This window comes from Vulpes lagopus, chromosome 10, assembly GCF_018345385.1.
Source record: "Vulpes lagopus strain Blue_001 chromosome 10, ASM1834538v1, whole genome shotgun sequence".
NCBI classification, from domain to species: Eukaryota; Metazoa; Chordata; class Mammalia; order Carnivora; family Canidae; genus Vulpes; species Vulpes lagopus.
In genome coordinates this window covers 23,985,106-24,008,179 of record NC_054833.1, presented here as the reverse complement: position 1 = coordinate 24,008,179, position 23,074 = coordinate 23,985,106, and the positions used below count along the sequence as shown (strand labels likewise).

Genomic DNA, 23,074 nt, shown 5'->3' with positions numbered 1-23,074 from the left:
GGTGCAATTATTTCAAAGAACAGAACTGTGGGATTGATACGGCATTCTTGCAAAACCTTGGCTGGCTAAAAATAAGACTGTTTTGTAGTCGTGAAGGCAAAAAACGTCTCTGGGCTGTAAACACCAGTCAACGTATTTCTTTTCTGCTTTATGAAAACCACAGTTTTGTTTTTTTTTTTTCTTTTTTCCGTCCCTCCTTACTCAGAGTGGCGTTTAATTACAGTTTAATCTCTTTCAGTGAGGAGCGCTGGAGACCCTGTTGTTCAACCACAGTATTATCAAGGCTACAGCTACAATTTACGGCAAAAAGTAGAGGCTCCCCTTACAAAATCGAAAATCCGCTCCCACCAAATAAATAAATAAATAAATAAATAAATAAATAAATAAATAAATAAAATAGTTACTTTATTACTGACTCACATTGCAAATTTTTATGAGGCCCTAGAGATGCCAGCCCAATAATTAAAGAAATACCTGAGAGGTGTTGATCAACACTTACCCTGTTTAACTCTGCTGGGTCAATAAATCTGAAGGAAAACTTTCAAGTTAACAAGATTGTTTGGGCCTCCAGTTGCTGAAAGTATTCGGTTACACTGAGGGGAAATGAGGTGGGAGAGGGTGGAGGAGAGGTTCAGAAGTAAAACACCCCAACTCTCCACACTCGAGGTACAGGAAGTATACAGTAGAGTTGGCTGCAATTGAAGGAGTGAATACAGTCACTAAATTATTTGTGCTGATCTGAGCTCACAGGTGTCACTGAGGTCTGATTTTTAGTACGCATATTCAGAGAGTTGCTATGATCCTGGCGGTTTCTGTAAGCGTAACCTGGCCCTTCACCAGGACAGGACAGATGACAGGGAGAAGGCCACCACTCAAGTTTGAGATGAAATCTGAGCCAGTGTCAACTGTCTCCTTCACCGTCTTAATGCTTTAAGTGATCAGTTTGATTCATAAATTCGTTTTTCTCTAAGAAGCTGGAGCAGTAAGAACTTGCTCGGAGCCTGCCGGAGCAAGCCGGCTCCTTGGAGGGCCTCCTTTCACACACTGCCGTGGTTCTAACAGAAGCCGTTCTCGGCCCACGCCCTCAGGTGGGCTGTGCCCAGGCAGGGCCTCCGGCCTGTGCGTCCACCTTAACCACCAGCACTGGGGCCTCTGCCACCCATGCTTCCACTGCCGCTCTGCTTTTCTCTGGTCCTTCTGGAATTCTGTGCACAGTCCTGCTCTTTGCTAACTGCCAGTGAAGCAGAACTTCAGCGCTTGATTCAGCGTATTGATTACACCGTGCTGACTAGTTCTCCTGCCACCAAAGAACACACATATCTCTCACATACTTTCATTTGAAATGACAGAAATTCATAATACGCTACCCTTGGCCCAAAAAAGAAGCCAATAAACCGAAAATTCTGAAGACCTATTAGAAATGTGCTTATAATCCTTATAAATAGACATTTGCATGTGACAGAAATCTGTTCATTCTCTTTTATGTTTTTCTAAAACACTTCAGCAGCATATGCTCATTTTCACTGGCCGCTGAAATATATTGCTATTGATATTTTCTAGGCTGAAGTCATTTCTGCCAAGCTTTAAGATATAGAATCTAGGATATCAGTGGAATATTTTTCTAAGTGCTTCAACAAATTAAAGTTTTTGTTTCAGAAAAAAAAATAATATTGGCCTCCCAGTATCCTCGAGCTGTCCCTCTAAAGAAGTAGATGGCTTTCTGTTTCAAAGGGAAATTTACTCAGACATCGTACTGTCCGTAAGAGTGTCAACTCTCCTCCCTGTTTTCTCTCATTTATGGAACTGATGGGTCTCTCTTCTGTCACACAGAACTTGTAGTTCTATCTTTATTTTCTTGGATTTCTATAAGGTAACTTGGATAGTTTTTTTTTGAGATGGTTCAATGTTAAGCTATCTGATTTAATTAAGTACAGTAGACCCTTGAACAACACGGGTTTGAACTGTGCAGGCCCACTTATATGTGAGTTTTTTTCAATAAACACAGTATAGTACTGTAAGTGTATTTTCTCTCTCTTATGGTTTTCTTAACATTTTCTTTTTTCTGGCTTACTTTATTATAAGAATATTATGTATAATATATATATAACATATAAAATATGTGTTAATTGACTATTTATGTTCTTGGTAAGGTTTCCAGTCACTTGGAAACCAGTGGGCTATTAGTTAAGGTTTTAAGTAGTCAAAAACTATATGCAATTTTTGACTGTCTGAGGGGTTGGCACCCCTAACCTCCATGTTGTTCAAGGATCAACTATGCTGATACAAGAAGTGGTCTAACCCATATATTTTACCTTTATTTTTGTTCTATGTGCATTTAAATATTATAAAATGTATTTTGTTTTCTAAGTGGGGGAGCACATATTATTAAAAATCTATTGAAAACATCCACATACATGCCATTTTATAAGGCTGCACTGCTCTAATGTAGTTGCATCAACATTCTGCTAGTACAGGGCCACCGTTCTCAAAGTATGATCCAGGGAACCCTGGAAGTCCCTGGGATCCCTTTATTTGGCCTTGAGGGCAAAATTATTTTTCTAATAATACATTTTTATTATTTATTTCTATCTTTTACATTACCATGTTATTTTTTAAAGAATTAATAAATGTCTAACTATCACAATTTTATTTTCTAACATGGTAAATGTTGGTAGACATAACCCACAGAAGCAAAAATAGCTTGAGGTCCTCAATAATTTTTAAGATTGTAAAGAAAGAGGGTGGGGTTCTGAGACAAAAAAAGTTTGAGAAAGTCTGACATAGAATATTTAGATTGTTTCCCATTTGGGGCTACTGCATTATGGAGCTTCAATTTATATGGAAATGTGGATTTCTACATGTAATTTTGGTCTGTACTTAAAAATGTATCTAGATAACCAACCTCACTCCAAGTCCATATTAGTTAGTCCCTTCTTTTGAAGATGTATTTAACTATTCAAAAATCAACATGAGAAACTGGAAGAGAGTTATTCCCACTTTACAAAATAGATCCTGGACTTGCTATAGCTATTTAAGATACTGAATATGACTAAAAGTTCTTAGCAATTTAAAACTCTGTTCTTATAAATTGAAACTTTAGTTTTGGATTCAAGAGGTAGATTCCTTTGGATTACAGTATATGTCGTCAGGGTAAACCAACTCAGAAAAAGTCTTTTTAGTTTCAGCATGGGCACTCCATCCATTGTTAAAAGAAACTATGTGTGCATATACTATCTAATTGAGACCTGAGTCCAGTAGGCCCATTTGTAACTTATCATATTAAACCTTTGGAAATTCTGTTTCTAACCCTATCAATTTTATGTTTTTGGTACCAAAGCCTTCTGCTATTATAGCTATTAATTTGACAGCGATATATAACAAATTTGAATTTGCCTTGGTGAAAATTTGGGTATTCTTACATCTTAAAACAGGAAAAGGCTCTGCTGATATTTTCACACACTGGTATCTATAATTGAAGCATAGGGTCTTATTTAAGCAACAGTGATCTTTCAAAAACAGAACCATAAACATCGCCCACATTCACAAATCATCTAATGATTCTCCCTTAGAGTTGACAGCCAATGTTTAGTCTCTATGCACCTGTCAGGATTAGGACAAAAGACAGCTCATTGTTCGGTCCCTGGGGTTTTGTCAATTACTGATATTCAGTCATGATTTTATAAATATAATCTGTGTATTTGGTCTTCATTTAGACCAGTGAACCTCAGTATTGGGTGGGGGTAGAAGGCAGCAGAGGCAATTTGTTTGCTGTGGAAAAGCATTTTTAGCATTGTCATTATTTTGTTTTAGTCACAATATCTTTAAAATTCAAAGAACAGATTAGAGGAAATGGGATTTATTAACAAGGATCTTGTGCTTACAATGACAGATTTTTGATCTCCTATACAATTCCTTCCTTCTGCAATGTAAATCAAAGGGTAGAACAATGGACTGTGAACCCTGTGAAAGTAGGAACCTGTCTTCACAATGACCTAATATGAACTCCTTTACAATTCACTGAAAGAATCTATGGATGAAAGAATGAATTTCTAAAACTCATTCTAGTTTTTAACAAAGACACCAAAGCAAATTTTTAGCAAAGGCAGCAAAGAAATTCATTTTTTTAAAGATTTTATTTATTTATTCATGAGAGACAGAGAGAGAGAGGCGGAGACACAGGCAGGAGAAGCAGACTCCCCACAAGGAGCCCCAAGTGGGACTCGATTCCAGGAGCCCGGGATGATGCCTTGAGCTGAAGGCAGATGCTCAGCTGCTGAACAGCCCGGGTGTCCCAGTACAAAAGCAATTCAATGGGAGAAAGGAAGATGTTTTCAACAGAGTTCTAGAGCAACCAGATATGCATCTGTAAAAGAATGAATCTACACTCCTACCTCACACCATATACAAAATTACCTAAATATGAAAGCTATAACTGCAAAGCTTCTTGAGGAATCATCATGAATATCTTCATGACCATGGAGAGAAGCAAAGTTATCTTAAGAAAGACATGAAAGTACTATCCATAAAAGAAAAAAGAATGATACACTGGACTTGATTCAAAAGAAATCACTAAGAAAGTGAGAAGGCAATCCAGAGAGTGGGAAAAAATATTCATATTATACATAACTGACAGAAGATTTTATTTCTAAACTATATAAATTAATAAAAAAAGCCAAGAGCCCAGTAATTTTCCAAATGAACACCATCATTTGGGGAAGTAGGATCAAAACAAGCAGCAGGGAGGTAACTTATATATTCATTCAAGCAAGTTCCTGCTACTTGATCCCGCATTAGAAATTGTGCACATACACAGTTGATAAACTAAATGGCAAGAAGCTTTCAGCTTAGTCAGGAAGGCAGAAAAGTGAGCGAGAAATTACAACACAGTGTGAAATGGCAGTGAAAGCCTAGATGGCACATGGCTAAATTCAAGGGCAGCCCTGAAGGTCACATGACTGGTTTTGTTTCCTTGTACTTCCATTTTCATTACTGCTACCACAGGTACTTTGGTCTTACTTGTCCATCTCTATTTTATACAGAGACATGAGGCAAAGACCATGGTGAGTTTTAATTAATTATCTGTAGAATATAAAGACAGATGCAGAATTTCAAATGGAGGAACATTCTTGGAATTTCCTGATTGATCACTATTGAGTGTATGGATCTAGACCCAATGTATTGAGAGTGTTTCATGCCCTTAGGTATATAACTCAATCTCTCTAATCCTAGATGTGTTGGATATATGTGTATAACAAATACACTGAAGGAAGTACATTTCCAGTTTTTTTTTTTTTTAAAAAAAAACAATAAAAAGTAAGTACTGCTGGATGTCACTATTTAGAAAAATATCAACTTACTTTGTTGAGGCTTTCAAGATTACCCTTTTCTCTAAATGTACTAAAAGGCAAAGGTGACAGGAATTAAACTGAAGCCAACATTACAAAATAACTACTGAGATAAATGAATAATTTCAAAAAATAAATCCTAACTTTGCTCGTTCACACTTGTTTGTGCTAGGGTACGCTCTCTCCCCTCTTCCTGTCTATGTGTGTCTTTGTGCATCTGTGCACATACATGTACATGTCTACCTATCTCTGTATCTGTATCTATGTCTCCCCTTAAGGTATATTTAGTTAAGTTTAGGTCTTTGTCTTCTTTCTTTTTCCAAGATGATTTTATATCAGTAATTTCCATGAACACATCTGGTCTTTCTTTATAGCCTGAATTTACTAAATGTTATATCTCGTGAAGGAAGGATTTATGCTTTTTAAACATAAATTCATTTTATTTTCTCTAGGCTCCTCCCTCTCTACTCAAAGTTGATGATTTCTTAAACCAAAATGGTTGGTCAGAATCCAATCAAGAATATAACGGCAACTGAGTAAATAAAACCATGAAGTAAGTGTAAAATATTAGTGTCCAGACATCTGAGATGTATGTGGCTACTATGAAACTTCCACAGCTGTACCGACCTGGAGCTCACATGGTTCCCCAGATTTAACAGGACCCATTACCAGTAAGAGTTTTATTTGCTTAATAAATTACATTCTAAAGCACAATAGCCTAGGTTCATAGCTGTAAAATTGCCAAATATTGTCAATGACCACTCTCTGGTCATAAATAACAAAATAATCTATGACTCATTGGATTTTTGATTCCCAGGGCAATTCTTTCTCGCCATTACTCAAAAATGTAAAAAAGAGCCTCTGCGTGGCATTTTATGGAGGTTATAAATTACTCAAAGGAGATGACATAGGACAGATTTGTAGGCCGAGTAACAGGAACCAGCCAACCAAATGTGTAAATTAAAGAACTAGTGACAAAGAAGAGGGCTAGTGAAAGAATTCTGAAATCCTAAGAATAGATCAGGATTAACTATGAAAAGAGAAGAGGAGAATGGAAGGAAAGTGATGCAAAAACCACTCGTGGAACATTTGTGCTAATGGTTCAGGGCAATGCGTCAAAATAATTGAACTGTCACCTGATGACTTCAAAGGGTTTACCTTGAAATATACTGTATATTTACAGTCTTATTTGGATATATGAAGGGGTGGATACTGATATCTAACAGGTGCCAACAGATCAACCTTGGAAGATTATTTTTAATAACTAATATCAATTTTCACATGTGGTTAAAAGTTCCTTCATTTATGCATCTACCACATACTGAACGGTCACTGTGTGCTTCCCCCCTAGGCCAGGGGCTCAGGTACTGAAGCTAATAAGGCACAGCCCTGCTGCCCCCTGAAGAGCTCCTAGCCAGGGAAGAGGGAAATGGTTAAATCAGCAGTCACACACACAAGTCCTGAGCGACCGCAGGGAGGCCCCTGCGCGGGATGCTGTAGACCAAGGGTACCTACCCTAACTGGGCTGGAGACGGGGAAGGCAGGCTCAGGAGGAGGTTGCCGGGCAGGACACCCAGAGGAGGTCGGGGGGACAGTTGGAGAAACAGTTTTCTTGGCAGATGGAACAGGCTGAGTCAAAGAGGCATGAAGAGCCCGTCCGGGGAACAGACAGGGAGTAGTAGTGAGGGGTGGGGAAGGAGAGGGGGCAATCACGGTGGGGTTTCCTCAGCCAGAGAGGGCTGGTGTCACCCCGCAGGCAAGCAGGGCAATGACCAGATCAGATTGGCATCTAGAAAGATTATTCCTTTAGCACCATGGCTAATTTTATAACAACACCATTTAATCAGCCAGGCATTTTTAGCTTTTAAACAGAACAATCTTGGAAACTAAAAATTTATCTTTGTGAAAATTAATTATGAATACTAGAACAGAACAGACTTGATTATGTTCTTTTTACATGTACTGACCTTGTAGGAGGAATCCAATTATTTTCTGTGGAAATAGAGGGTGTCCGTCCACTTCGCAATGAGAGCTGTGGCACATGCAGAGATGTGTTGCTTTTTACATGTCTTGATTGCTCCCTCTCCTTTCATTATGATTTTTCCTTTTTTCTTCCCCTCCCTCACTATTCTACAGAATGATTTATAATGGTTTTAGGATTCTGACACAAAAGTAGAAATGTGCTACATAGTTTGTCTTGTGTTAAGAAGATACAGTTTTGGTCGCTTGATTACTTTGGCTGCAAAGACATTGCTCTGCTGGGTAAATTCTCATGCCCGGCTGAGGTTGAAAAGATGAAGTAATTATTTAAAAACTGCCATCCCTGTCAAAGAGAAACATGTCCTATTTCACAGGAACCGTCTAAGAATATAGTGTTGAAGTCTTCTCTAATACTCAGCGTGATGCTAGGAAGGCTGAACTGCCTTGAATAGACATGTTGACGAACAAGTCACACAAGTAAGATCAGATCAGCTAAGTTTTTTTTTTTTTTAAAGGTTTTATTTATTTATTATACTCATGAGAGACATAGAGAGGCGGGGGGAGGGAGAGAGAAAGAGAGAGAGGGAGGGAGAGAGGCAGAGACACAGGCAGAGGGAGAAGCAGGCTCCATGCAGGGAGCCCGATGTGGCACTCAATCCCGGGACTCCAGGATCATGCCCTAGGCTGAAGGCAGGCATTAAACCACTGAGCCAAGGGTTCCCTTTTACCAAGATCAGCTAAGTTTTATTCACATTTTTGTTTCTTACAATTCCAGGTGGTATTGCATCTAGTAGGTGATTCAAAACATGTTGAACAAATAAAGGAAATGAGTACTGCTGTTCCTTGCAGATCATTACATTTTAAATATATCTTTTCTTAAAAAAGATTTTATTTACTTATTCATGAGACACACAGAGAGAGGCAGAGACACAGGCAGAGGGAGAAGCAGGCTCCATGCAGAGAGCCCGACGCGGGACTCGATCCCAGGACCCCGGGGTCACGCCCTGGGCTGAAGGCAGACGCTCAACCGCTGAGCCATCCGGGCGTCCCTTAAATATATCTTTAATATCTTTACTGTAAAATTTTATGTGTACAATAGTAGCCAATATTTTGATTATCTTTTAACTAAAGACCTAACATTATATTTTGGGGGATTTAGTGGAAAGAAGTGTCTTGCCTCCTATTACAACAAGCAGGGGAACATCCACAGGCATAATATTCATGCCTCATTGTAAGATGCAATTTTGCTAATCCTCTACTGTCACTGCATATAATAGGAACTCAGTGTTTGATGAGAGTGACATACTGGTTTATATTCCCATTCTGCTATCTGCCATTCTCTGAATAAGTTTGATGGTCTATTAAATTAAGGGCAATGCCTTAAAAAAAAAAAACTAAGGGCAATGCCTAGGGGATTCTCTTTGAATATCTAACACAAACCCAAGGGAAATTAGGTACCTAACTATAAAATGTTTTGCTTCTGTAATTTTAGAATTAGAAGCTCTGATATTCATTCACCTTATTCATCCAACTAATGTTTATAAGCACCTACTATGCTTCCAGTACAGCACTCTCTATATAAAAATAATAATACCTTTCTATTGTCATGGGAATCACAGTCAAGTCAGAGAAGAGAATTATAATTCAGGTCTGATAAATACTAAAATACAGATCAGGGTTTAATGCTATGGAAGCACAATGGAGGAAGAAGTGATTTTGAATAGGATAAAAGGTGGGTTGGAGCAAAATTCAGAGGTAAACTTTTAGTTGAGGCCCCGGTAGGATGAAGAAGAGCTCATGAACCAGGGAGGCTGTGTTGCCCAGCACGGTAAAGGGTATGGCAAAGGTAAAAGGAACTGAAAGTGCAGAGAAGTTAAGGGAATGCCCAGTGCTCCTTGAGGTTCATGTAAAGAGCACATGAAAAGTAAGATCTGAGTCAATAAATTGGGACCACATTGATTATTTACTAAGGACTTTAAAATTTTCGCAGCTAGTAATGAATCGAGAAAAGTAGGGAAAACCAGAGGTTCCCAGTGTGAGCAGCTGTAGAATCTCCTGGGAAATTCAGGAGGATATGAGGGAGAAAAAGAGAGGGGGCAGGAAAAGGGAAGGGAGGGCTTGTGAGGAAGACCAGTGAGAGGAGGAACAGCAGGGCGAGCTAGGGGAGGACAGAGAGAGGGGAGAAGAGGAGAAGGCAAGGAGGGCAGAGAGGAGCACACTAGAGTCCCAGTCCCTAAGTCCAGGTGGGCTGACCCAGAGGCTACGAGCCAGGGCCCTGGCCCTGCAGCTCCAGTGTGGGGAGCAACCAGGTTTGGGACCTTAGAGTGAATTCTCAGACTCACTGGGAGGGAGGCAGGCTCTATATTTTTTTTAAATCTGTTTTTGAAACAAAGTTCCGGTTGTATATAAATTTCTTAGACTCCAGGGCAAAAAGAATGTACTCTGGGAAGAGAACTTTTTTTTTTGCTAGAGCTTTCCTTGCTTTATTTATCTCTTTGATAATTCTCTGTAACTTTGTACCTCTAAAATGAGGTATCAAGCATCAATATATGTTTTTGAGAATCTCAGGAAAGAATAAAAACTAATACATAACTAATAGATAATCATTTTAAAGGGTTCTTTACGTGAAAGTTCATAAGAGAAACCCAGACCTCAACAGCCAAAGTGAAGTTATTTTAGGAACCACTATTCCTAAGTAATTCCTATCGTCATCTGACTTGAGAAAAAGAAAGAATCCTTATGGGCTTCCTTTTTCATTTGAAAACTTTACATGATGTCCCAGGAGAGAGACAGAATCATAAAATCCCTAAAGAGGTGCCTTGGGGGTAATTAGTTCTAGATAGCTAATAACGTATGCTTGAGAAAACAGAGACAGCTCCAGAGGTTTTAATAAGAGCATCTTTCCAAGGATTACAACATTCCCACAGGACACTCATGATCTTTGAGCAAGAGAGAAGCAGCAATTCACTGACTTTTTCTTTAGTCATGAAGTCTCTACTAACTTATGCTCTTCACGTTCGACTTACACAAAAAGTCCTTTTAAAATTTTTCTTAGCACAAGTCAACTAAATACAGAATTGTTCATCCTATTGTCTGAAAATTGGAAACTGAAATAATTTAGGGGGAAATCACAGAGCAAATTCCATGCATCGTTTAATATAGATAGTAACATTCAGCTTCATATAAAGAAATATATGAATTATAAAACACAATTGCTTCATGCGAGCAAATTTTGAAAATCTGGCATTATGGAAGGCGGGCTGTACTCCCAAGGGAGCCGGGTGCTCTCCAGCAACCCGAAGCCCATTCATCCTTTTTGTGCTTCCATTTTCATTTCAACAGGGTCCCACGTATTGATGAGAAAAAACTAATTTGACCACATAGTTTTGTACCAATTCACAGTAGGAATCTAGCATTAGAGTTTGATTAAATCTACCTTGGCTGCGAGAAGGGTTTTAGTGAGTATCACGACGGGGGAAGCTCTCATTCTCCTCATTCATCGGACTATCTGTAGCAGAGACAGGAACTCTTCTTTTTTTTCTTTTACAAATAAAAAGCATCCCATTTTTAAAGGACTGAGGCTAGAATGGCCCCTCCTTTTTTTTCTTTTTAGAAGAAGTGTACATTTTGGGACCAGAAAGACTATTGCAGCATTATGAAAAGTCTTATAATGTTTTCAACATTAATACCCAAGATAAGGGTACCCAGAGAAAAAAAAAGTACAGCTGCCTTTGGAACATTCAGGACCACCCAAGCTGTATTCTCTAAGTTTGTTGATGTGCTATATGAGGTGAAAGAGCAATTTAAACATGTGGGATATTATGAAGACTTAACTAATGTAAGATTTAATAATATAAAGCAGCCACTTAATGTCTATAGTTTTAAAGAATTCTCAAGTGGAAGAAGAGCAGATTTAATTTGAAGGCATTTTATGTTTTTATAAAAAAAAAAAAAACCACAGGAGTGTGTGTGGTGTGTACACATATATAGACATTCAAAGTTCACTTATATGAAACAACTCTCCTTTCCAATTCAGTCTCTAAGCTTGTTTATACACAATCAATTAATTACTGGCATTTATTTTATGATTTTGTAAAACTTCCTGATGTTTCGCTTTCCAATTAAAAAATGACAGGATGAACAGTTCTGTACTTAGTTGAATTGTACTAAGAAAAGGCATTTATTTTAAATCCAATATGAAAAGAACATGTCATGTTTGGGCACAACAGCAGGAATGCAATAAAATATAAATTCTAAGACAAAGCATATATGATCATGTTATGAACTAGCCCTCTGCTGTGGGTCAAATCCCCATGCACACAGTACATCTCTCCCATAGAAAGGTGGGGCTTTTCTGTATGCTGGAATACTTTAGATAATTTAAAACAATTTTTTTCCAGTGCATGTATTGCTGCAATAAAAAAGCAATTCACTTGAAACAAGAAAAATCAGCAATTTCCCTTCTGTTTGAGGCAAGTTTAAAGTGTTAGTCAGCCCTAGAAATACACTTCAACCCAACAAGTTATGAATGCAAACATGTACAGGATAAATGATATTTTCACAAAGTAAACACAGGATAACTTTGCTTTTGGTAAAAAATTTCAGTGTCTTTGTTTTTGCTATTAAATTCTAAGTGAAGGCTACTTGTGGTCCTGGCCTTATTGATCACGCATGAAAAGGTGCCTGGACATAGGCAACAGCCCTATACCTGCACTTGAAAGGAAACATTAATTCATCTTGGTGAATAAAGTCATGGAATAATCTATTTCTTGGATGAGTAAGAGAAAATTAGTCTGGTTTTTCGTTTTTCTCCTCTGTGTTGGCCCACATGCTTTCAAAACACCTTTCATTAAAAAGGACCAATAAGACAAAGTTCAAATGAGATTTAAAGATAAAGTCATTCCCATTCATACAAGGCAGGGAATAATTCTTTCAATTCCTCAACTCCTCTCCTATTTATTTTCCATCCTTCCATTTCTTCCTTTTTCTTTTTTTCCTTAAATAAACAGCACATGAGCAATAAAAAGGCCAAGGTAGGTTCTACAGATAACTTACTATTTAGGGAGTGCAACTGTTTTTGATGGTCCTCTGCCTGTTTACACCTTACATGAATGTCCAGCTTTTTATTTACTCTTCCAGATTTCTTTCACAAAAAACTCGGTCTCATAGAACATTGCAGAATAAAGAGGAAGTGAAAACTTCAGCTAGGAAAAAAAGTCTTTGTTCATGACACCAAATACATCTCCTATCTCTAATATGATATACTTGCTAATAATGCCAACTACTTGCAATGAGAAATAAATAAGAGTGCTTCCTGTGCCACAGGTGTGGGCACAGAGCTGAGAGGGAGGCTTGCGCTCCTGGCCTTGACCTGACATTGACTTGGTGGGCAACAGGAGACAGAGTGGGTCAAAAAGTAATCATTTATTCACTTATCCTTTTGTGCAATATTTGTGAGAGCCTACCATGTGCTTGGCAATGCTATGGGTGGCATTTACGGAAGATCTGCTATGGACTAGCAGCTTTAATTAGCTGCGTTCATTTTTGTACCAACTTAGTAGAAATAATATTTTTACGACTTTTTATGGGGAATTTGGTTCAAAGTGCCTATTTGGCTATTTTAAATCACATCAATTTAGGATTGAGCTATGACTGCATCCCAATTTTATCTTATCTCAAAGCCCAGGAGCTCTTGGTAACCATATTACGGCGATTTCCACAAACACCACTGTTAGATGTATTCACCGTCTTCCAAAATAATGCGTATCACCGTGGAAGGTAACATGTCCAACTGCTACTGGTAATTCATAGTACATTGTTACTATGTCTTCTACTTTCCCATAACTTTAATATAAAAGTAATACATTCTCATTGTAATAAATCAAAGGACACAGAAGTGTCTAAAGAGTTAACAGGTTTTCTCCTCCTCTTTCAAAAAAAGTTGAATTCAACTAATTAGCCAATGCTTAAAGTTTGATATTTTTCTGTTCACATCTTTTTCTCTGCTCACGCTAACTGCAACAGATAAACACAGATGTGGTTTTTTATAAAGTAGTACAATTTTTCTTTTTCTCTTCTGACCATAGGATGACTTTTCAATGGGAATTTCAGTGGAGGGGTGGTGATAGAGTTGTGGAAGACCAAGGAAACTGCCAGAGGAAAGTAGGCATGGGTGGAGTTATCAGAGTTTAAATTTGATCGAGAAAACACATTTTTTCTCTCTTCTCAAGCACTATCTAGAAAATTAATCATTAGTAAATTAGTGGTGACTATACATAATAGCAGCGTGGCTATATATAAGCTGGTGTCTACACACATATATTTAATAAATTGCTCTCCCTCATATATAAATACACATGATGCTACTGATAGATTGCAATCTAGAACATGCCTTCCTGTTCCAATACAAATGGGTCTGCATTTTCTTTTAACTTGGCAGGGTTAAAAAACAGACTCGTCATAAGTGTGTAATGTCTTGAACTAAAATAGACTTCCTTAATGATTTGTTTTCTCCAATTTCACCACAAAATGTAATGCAGCCAACAAAAGAACTATTCTTCCCCCACGTATAATAACATGTTATTCAACAATCATGTAAGAAAGCCTATACATAAGACTGCCAAGGATCTGAAACTGAGTTTCTAACTGAAATGTTTGGGAAGAATTTTTTTTTTTTTTTTAAGTTTCATTCCAAGGCTTTGAGTGAAGTGATGTAAATATCTAGGAATATACAGTTTTGCTTTACTACTGTAACAAGCTTACAGAAGTAGTTATGGTTTACTTTATAACATGGGTCACTGAAAACATTAACCATAAAAACATATAAAAATACAAACAAGTTCTCAGTAGCCCATTTACTTTGTAGCAGAACAAACAATTTAATTGCTTCTGTCCCTGTAGGGGCGAAGAGCCCCTGATGAAGGGTCAGGAGTACCCCTTGGCTCTTGCGGAGCTTATAACCTGCATGTCATCCAGCCCGACTCTCAAGACATCAGAGGAGCCGCACCCCTGCAAGCAGGTAAGAGCCTGGTTAAGAGAAGGAAAGGCAACTCTGGCTCAGTACACCCTAAGGAGATTCTAATAAAATTAAGCACTTTTTCCTTTCTCTTTTTAAAGGAGATCTGCAAAAGAAAGACCACAATGTTATAAAAGCTAGCAAAAGAAGGAAAAAGTGAATCCACTAGTTAGTTTTCTAAAGTACAGACTTAGTCTTATAATTTACCTTCAGGATCATGAGCCCAACAGAAAACCATAAAACTACAGAATATTGAAACATATAAATACATCACCTGAATGCACATTAATGAACATTTATGGTATAAATATGACAATGGATATCAATTTTATCACAAAGGTATGTATCTCCTGAATCTTATATTTCTGGGAAACCTAACTGGGTAAATGAAAATGTAACCGCCAAGGAACAGAGCCAGTGGATTTTAAACATTGGAATATCAAGGATGGATTTTTGTAAAGACCGAAAATCAGGTTTCTCTAAATCAAAGTTTTTTCCCAAATGGGGGAAAAAAGAATGCTATCTGGGGTGGTGGAGAAAGTAGTATAAATCCCCTCACATGCACACACACATTTATACCATACGTGTAACATACATATAATGGATGTAGTACCCATATACACATGCACTAGGTCTAAAAAATAAGCGTTTTTTTTTTTTTCATTTGGAGTTAGGTGGGGAGCCTGGGTTTGAACCTCAGATCCACCATTTGCCACTTACACGGTCTTAGGTAAGTCACTTCATCTTTTGCCTCAGGGACAATGTCTGCTCCTTGGAAGATCTCTCTTTACATTCATTTTAGAGTACGTACCTTGGGTTAGGTTTCTCAGAGAGACAAGATCATGACAGGTAGAAGCGTTGGGGGTAATGGTAAAGAAAATAAAATAGTACGGTACAAATTAGGAATCCTCATGCTAAGTGAAAACTACTGCTGCAATTTTTGAGTATGTTGCCAAAGCGTATAACAATAAATACATAGGTCACACAACAACTTCAGTCTGGTACTAATATAAAAGCCCTCTGATAATATTACCATTATTTAGTGAAGTTGCATATTTCCTAATCTATTGTTATAGTTTATAAAGCTACACATCTTTGACTCAGCATTAATGAGACAAAACTTAGAAGCTTGAAAACATTTAGCGTAAATTGTAAATGGGCCAAAAGAACTTGTGGCAGTTATCTGCTATTCACGTGTTACTGAAAGAAGAGGCATGAACTTTATTAGGAAAAAAATAAAATGTGGATAAAGAATCTGTCGTAATAAAAACATACGCATAAAAAGTATTGGATTTCACAATCTAAATCCAATGAGAATTCTCCCCCTCTGGCAGTCAATCAAAAATTCCAGGAAAATAGTTTAAATTCCCTTCACAAAGTTCAAATGTAGCTATTGGCTATTAACTTGCAAATATAAGAACCAATACTTTGGTATAGATATCTGACCAATGATTGCTTATGTGCCCTATAAAATTCAGAATATTTTTTGCATTTAATATATTTAACGTACAATTATGATTACAGCATCCAACATCTATTTACTTAATGTAATTCCATATAGATGTACTAGAATCTCGTAGAATTCTATTTAAGTTTTAATATAAACAGTTCACCTAGAAGGATAAGTGGTATTCATGATTATTTCTGAGAGAAAGAAGAATGTTCTAAAGAAGGGGATAACTTGATAACAAATTAAAGAATAAGTTCATTTCATTTCTAGAATTCTGACAAACATAACTCACGTAATGCTCTATAATATAGTGTGCAGCTTTAAAAAAATCATGCATTCCCCTAAATTCCTACGTTAAAAATACAAATTATTTTTATTTGTATTTTTGCAGAGAAATCAGAGGATTTCTCTGCCTGTAAGCCTTAAGAACACCCTGTGGCTGGTCAATAGGTTGTTCCGCACACATGGGTCAGGGTATTGGTGGGGGGGGGGCGGGGGGAGCCTGACCCTGGGGCTCTAGCTCAGACCCCATTGTCATTGGCCTGCTTTGTGACTTCAGGGAAGTTGCAGGGCCAATATGTCCCACACATGTATTTATAAAAACAGTCACACAAAGCAGTGACGAATGTTACTTCACTGTGTCTCACATGCATAGATTCTATATATGGACACATACATTACGCCCAACTACGGCCATCCCAAAGTGGGAGGATCTTTGGAGAGAGGCAATTATTATAGCAAATGAAACAGGAAACGTTCTTTTTCATCGCTCAGGGAAACACAGACATTTGTTTCTTGTCTCCTGGCAAAAATAGAAAAACTCTCCAGGATTTCAGAAGTTAGTGGGTCTCCCCAGAGGTTCCGAGAAGAGCCTATGCTAAATGCTCCCAAGCTGAGGCAACCTTCCTGGTTCCTTCCCGGAGGCTCCGTGCAGCCTGAGCTGCAGGGAGTCACTGCTGCCCGAGGGAGGTGGTGGCCGCCGGGCGGTGGGCGCTCCAGGGAGGGGGCCTGGCGAGGCCGGGGCGGGCGGGGGAGGAGGGGGCGGCTGACATTTCTTTGGTAATAAAAATGCAATTTATACAAACTATAGGAGACTTGGTGAGAAAGTAAAAGAGGTAATTGTTCACATTCCAAACGTTTTAATATATAAACTGTGTAACCATCACTCATGAATAGTGCAGCTGCTAACAATTTCTGTTTTTTTTTTTTCCCCAGGATAAAAATCATGCCGAAGCCAAGAGATGTTTCTCTAGTGAATGATATTTTGAAACTCTGGTCAAAACATAACTGTGACATAATAAATTTTTAAGAAATCAGGAAAGCTTGTACACTGAAATTTGAAAGAAGACCCAGTTTTTACCCCAATTAGGAAAGACCACATTTCAGCTTTCACTACAGTGGCAGGCTCAGTCTTTGGAGGGGAAAAAAAGGCCAATTCTGCATGCACATCTGTTTCCAGTGTGATGCTGGTATGCAAACTATTGTCTATTGGAAGTGTGTTGTGGTAACGTTTGCCAGGGTTAAAGGCTGGGTCAATTTGATCAAGAAGCTAAAATTAGCTTCTGTGTGTTTTCCTGAAAAGAAAAAAAAAATACTGTAAAGCTCTTTGTTTTCCTTCAAGTGCCATTCTCAGATTTCAGTTTCTGGTGTGTAAACTACCAGGAAACAGACGGCTATGACAAGTGACTTCTTGTTCACTGCATTCTGCATAATGAAATGGTGCAACACGTTACCTGAGCTGAAGGACGCGTGGAAAAAGCAAGCATTCTGACCCAATTCAAATTTTCCCATTTAAAAATATTAACATTATAAAATTATTTAAAGTGAATGCATTTGGAAATTCAAAACCATAGCTATATTTTCAAGTATGTGATGGTTTGGCAAAGCCCAAACACATTAAGAAACTCATCATTCTGAGAAGTATTGGGGTAAGCTTTAGGTCACATATTCCTGGTAGTCTTGACAGCGTTCTGATTATTTTCATAGGAAGTGTGTTCCCTAAGACTAAAAAGAGGGAGCAAAAATTCATATAAAAATGCCAAACCAGCAATGATTTGACAAATTCAAAGAGCAGAAAAGAATCACACACACACACACAAAAGATGTGGTCATGAGATGATTCAAGGAAAGTATTAATATGCTTCTAGATAAGCAAAATTACTTAGACAATCACTTAATAAATATTCAGGTAGATGGGAGAGAGGAAGAAAGGAGAAATAAAATGATCTGTTACCGTTTAAAGCTGTGTGATGAGTGCACAAATAAACCAAAAATAGACCCATGCTTCAGCTTTATTCATACTCTCAGAGCATAAACTTTTTCTTATATTAGATGCTAACTTAGATTACAGTGATCTACTTTTACTTCAGTAAAATGCTCCTTTAATATTTTAACCACTTAAACATCATTAATTTTCAAAATGACATGAAAGATAATTTAAAAATGATCTTTAATATAACACAATATTTTTATTTTCTTTTTTTGTTTTACTGCGGCTAAATAGTTCCCTAATAAAGAGAAGTCTGAGAGAAGAAATAAAAATATTTCCCTCTAAATAAAAAATGTAAGAGCAAAGTATTTCAGCCTAGTTACACCAACATGAAAATACTGTGTATTTGGGTCACCTGGAAGTACCACAGGACTTCCTTTTATCTAAACATTTTCTCAATTTCAGTGACTTTTTGCACTTTTTAAATTCAGAGCCTTTTAAAAAGATTTTGTATGCATATTAGAAATATGGAAAATATTTGGCAAAATTCACTTACATATAAAATCTACACATTTGTAAACTATACATAAAATAACCTAATGTTTACATTTAAATGCCTTCTTGAGCTTAACACAGAACAGTAGGTAACTACCAAATGCTTGATTATTTTTTTTCTTGGGTCAGAAATTACTGAAGAAAAAAACCCCACTATCTATTATGACATCAAATAAAACTCTGTATTATCTCTAATTTCTCACTACTCACTTTTCAGTTTAAAACCCACCCTCATCTCACACAGTTGTTTCAAAAAATGGAAATAATAATATTAAACAACAATAACTGTCTATCAAATCTAAAGTTTTTCAGATCCTATCTTCCTAATTGTATCATCTTAGACCCAGCTGACTACTGATTTCTCTGAAGAGATTCCTTGGGGTTTTTAAGACGCTGTACTAGCCAAGTGCTCCTCAGCCTCTCCTGCACAAGCCTTGATGATTCCGCCTCCCCTCCTCTTCCTGGCACTTCCTAATGCTGTGGCCTTATCTTCCTTCCTTTTCCTTTTACATACTGCCTTCTGGTAAATTCATCCACCAATACAGCTTCAAATATCTCAGTTTCCAGCATCAGAATCTCTAGCCTAGGCTCAGGAGGTCCACGGGTGGACTTCAGGGAGTCTGTTAGACGACTGAAATTGTAACAGAAATATTGAGTAAATATCTGCATTTTCACTGAGAATCTAAACATTTCATTGAAAGTTGCTCATGATTTAAAAACAAGACAAAACACAAGCTGAAAATCCCCTTTTCCAGAGCAGCGTGACCCTTGCTAATAGTCCAGCATCATCAGTACTTCACAGGCCCATCTCACCATCTGCCAACTCCTGAGAAAGCTGCTTCTCCTAGTCCCTTATTTGGCCATGGTACTGCCAAGTGCTAGCCCTCAGACTTCCTTCCTTTCTCCTCCCCCCACAGCGTCAATTAGCTACAAGTCCATAGGCTTCTCTGCAATGCTCCCATCTGTTTGCAACACCACCCCATCGGCCTAGGACTTTTAAAATACGTGATGATTCTGCCTCCTGTCTCCTAGGCCAGGATGGCCAACGTTGCACAACTCCCGCGGCCGCAGCTCATGCCATGATCCACGTAAATGCAAGACATGTCCATGCAACATGAAGGAAGGCTCCTGGAGATGGGCACACGGCCCAGAGAACCCAAGTACTCATTTCTATGCCCTCCACAGCATCTTCCTCACTTCCCTCTGCAGTCTCGTGCTCTCCTCTACCTACTTTTCCTTCCACAATGAACCATTCACAGTCTCTGAATACGTCCACAATTTTTTTAAGCCTTTGTGCTGCAACTTCTGCTGATCCCTCTGTTACAGAAAACCACCACCAAATCCTAGTCTCTCAAAATGCCTGGAAACCTTGCTTCTGCGGTCGCTCCCATGAGGTTCTCAGTGCTTACAGGCATGATGTCTGCAGTAACACGGGTGTGGGCATCGCCTCAGCTCCAAAACCCAGCTCCAGCATGGGCTGTCCAAGTAGCTTTCTATCAACTACCTACACTTTCCACACTCACAGCCTCATTCTAAAGCGAAAATATTGACATGCAGGGTGTCGGAATAGAATAATGCACGTTATGTGTCTGGTACCTTTTAAATGCTCAATATTTTGTAGCTATTCTTCTATCCTCTTCCCTAGATTTTAGTACTGCATATTTGCTGTTTTCTAACGTCCTGAATATTGGGTCATATTGAATATTGGGTCCCTGAATATATTCATATTGAGGGATGAATTATTACATTTAAATCACCTTGAGCACCTAGCACAGTGCTTTATGTACCATAGGTACTGACTAAATATTTGATTATTTTTCTGAACTTTATTTTTGTGGCAGAAATTACAGAAATGGAGTAGGGAGGGAGAGGAACTACACAAGGTCTTAAAAATTTTTTTTTTGACATCTAAATCCTTTACTTGTAAACAAATATGGAGTTAATAACCATTTCAAAGTTTCATGCGGTGGGTCCACCTGGGTGGCTCAGCCAGTTAAGCACCCAACTCTTAGTTTCAACTCAGGTCATGATCTCAGGGTTGTGAGATCAAGCCCAGGGTTGGGTTCCTTGCTGGGCATGGAGCCAGCTTAAGAGCTCTCTCTCTCTCTCTCTCCCTCTTACCCCTCCCTCTCTAAAAAAAAAAAAAATATTGCATATGGGAAATAATGCCTGATATTTACACATACCAAGCATTAGGTGAGACTATTCCTTTTTTTTTTTTTTTTAAGGTGAGACTATTCCTGATCAAGTTTAACTTGTATAGCATCCTTTAAAATATCTAACTGTTGTGAGAACACAGGATATACAGAAAACCTAAAATTTTCAAAAAACATACATTTTCTTAACTTTTAAAAAATGTACTAGACAAAATATGTAATTTCAGACTTGCAAAATAGCAGAAAAATAAATTAAGAATTTGTTTAAGCTATGTCAAATAAATGAAGAACAAGTTTGAGTAACTGTAAGAAGAGAATCATAGAATATCTCTAAGTTCAGAGCCTATGAAATCTACATTTATATATAGATACAGGATCATATTAGCAAATTGTTTTCATGCGAATAGAGGCTCCTAAAATTATGTTAAGTGCTTAAAACTTTTTTGTAGGTAGATACCATTTTCATTCTGCTTAGAGTGTCAACATGCTAAGCACATACTTCCTACAAATATTACAAAGATATAGTTATAAACTCCAAATTAAAATATTATCACCAATTTCTCATCAGGAATCTTAGAGGCCAGAAGGGCCACTGGTTTGTATATTCAAAGTGCTGAGAGAAAAACACTGCTAACTGAGAATTCTATATCTACCAAAACTGGCCTTCAAAGATGAGAGAAATTAAGACATTCCCTGATGAACAAAAGCTAAGAAAGTTCATTATTACTAGACTTGCCCTGCAAGCCATGCTAAAGAAATGTCTTTCAGGTTGAAATGAAAGGAAGCTTACATAGTAACTCAAAGTCAAGTCATATGAAGACACAAACATCCTCAGTAAAGGTATATATATATATATATATATGTATATATATATATATATATATATATCCATTATAAAAGTATTGTGATTTTTGGCTTTTAACTCTAATTTTATTTTTTTACATCATTTAAAAGTAAAGTATATAAAATAATTATTAATCTATGTTACTGGATATACAACGTATAAGGATATAATCTGTGACATCACTAATAGAAAGGGGTAGTAATAAAGCTGCAGTAAAAATGGTATAAATTCAACTAGATTGCTATAACTTTAGGATGTTAAATGTAATTCCCATGAAAACCACAAAGAAAATATCTATAGAATACATACAAAAAGAAATAGAAGGAAAAAGATACGGATTTAGTACTAGCTCTACCAGTTACTAACCATGTAGCATAAGGTTGGTCACTTAACTTTTTGGAATCTTGGTTTCCTTTTTTAAAATTAGGGTTAAGGGCAGCCCCGGTGGCTCAGCAGTTTAGCGTCACCTTCAGCCCGGGGCCTGATCCTGGAGACCTGGGATCGAGTCCCACGACAGGGTCCCTGCATGGAGCCTGCTTCTCCCTCTGCCTGTGTCTCTGTCTCTCTCATGAATAAATAAATAAAATCTTAAAAAAAAATAAAATAAAAGTAAAATTAGGGTAATATCATCTGCCATGATTATTTCACCAAGGCAGAATGAGAACCAAGTGGTCTAATATAAGTAAAATGCTTAGTAAATAGTAACTTTCCATAAAGAATTTGAGTGATGGGAAAATACCCTTTATTTGAATTGCCATTGTTTACTTGAACCTGCATTTCTGATGTCTATAATATCTCTGCTTATCCTCCTCCATTCTCTTTATACATATAAAAAGAGGATGATAGGTAAGCCTTACTCTCTTTGGCTCAATGCCACAAATAGTAGCATTCCAGGAAAAAAAAAAAATTCTAGTGTGAAATCTAATATTCTAGAATAATAATAATAGATTAATAATTAATAATTCTATTAATATTATAGAATATTCTAGTCTGAAATCAAAATGACACATTCCATTTTTAATTATGTGGATCTCATGATACTAACTTAGGAATATCCATGTATTAATATCCACGTGTTAATAATCTTTGCACATATATCTTAAAAAATATAAAGTATCAATTTACCTTTCCTTAGTTCTAGCGTTTGGCGCAGAAATGTAATGAAGTGCACCTTAGGAAAATCCGTTTTCAACTAAGGAGATATGTGCCTCCAGTGGAATGTAATTAACTTTTAGATGACTCTGTTACCATTAATACTGCAAAAGCTTACAAATGATTAAAAAAACAAAGATCATGAGATTGCAGCAATTCAGTCACATGTTCAGTTTCCACTTCTAATTCTAGTTTTCTTGCTATTTCCACTATGTCTGTATGACTTCCTCCAATCAAGTCTTGAACCCTTCAAAGTCATCCATGAGGGCTAGAATCAACTTCTTTCAAACCTCTGTTCATGGTGATATTTTGATCTCTTTCCATGAATGTTCCTAATGGCATCTAGAATGGTGAATCCTTTCCAGAAG

General features: G+C 37.4%; 1 protein-coding gene across 1 annotated transcript in view; it reads right to left on the bottom strand.

Annotated features, from left to right (window-relative positions):
• The window catches only part of GMDS (GDP-mannose 4,6-dehydratase), a 578,975-nt gene that overhangs the window by 161,047 nt on the left and 394,854 nt on the right, over window positions 1-23,074 (bottom strand). The gene's annotated exons all lie outside the window — the stretch shown is intronic.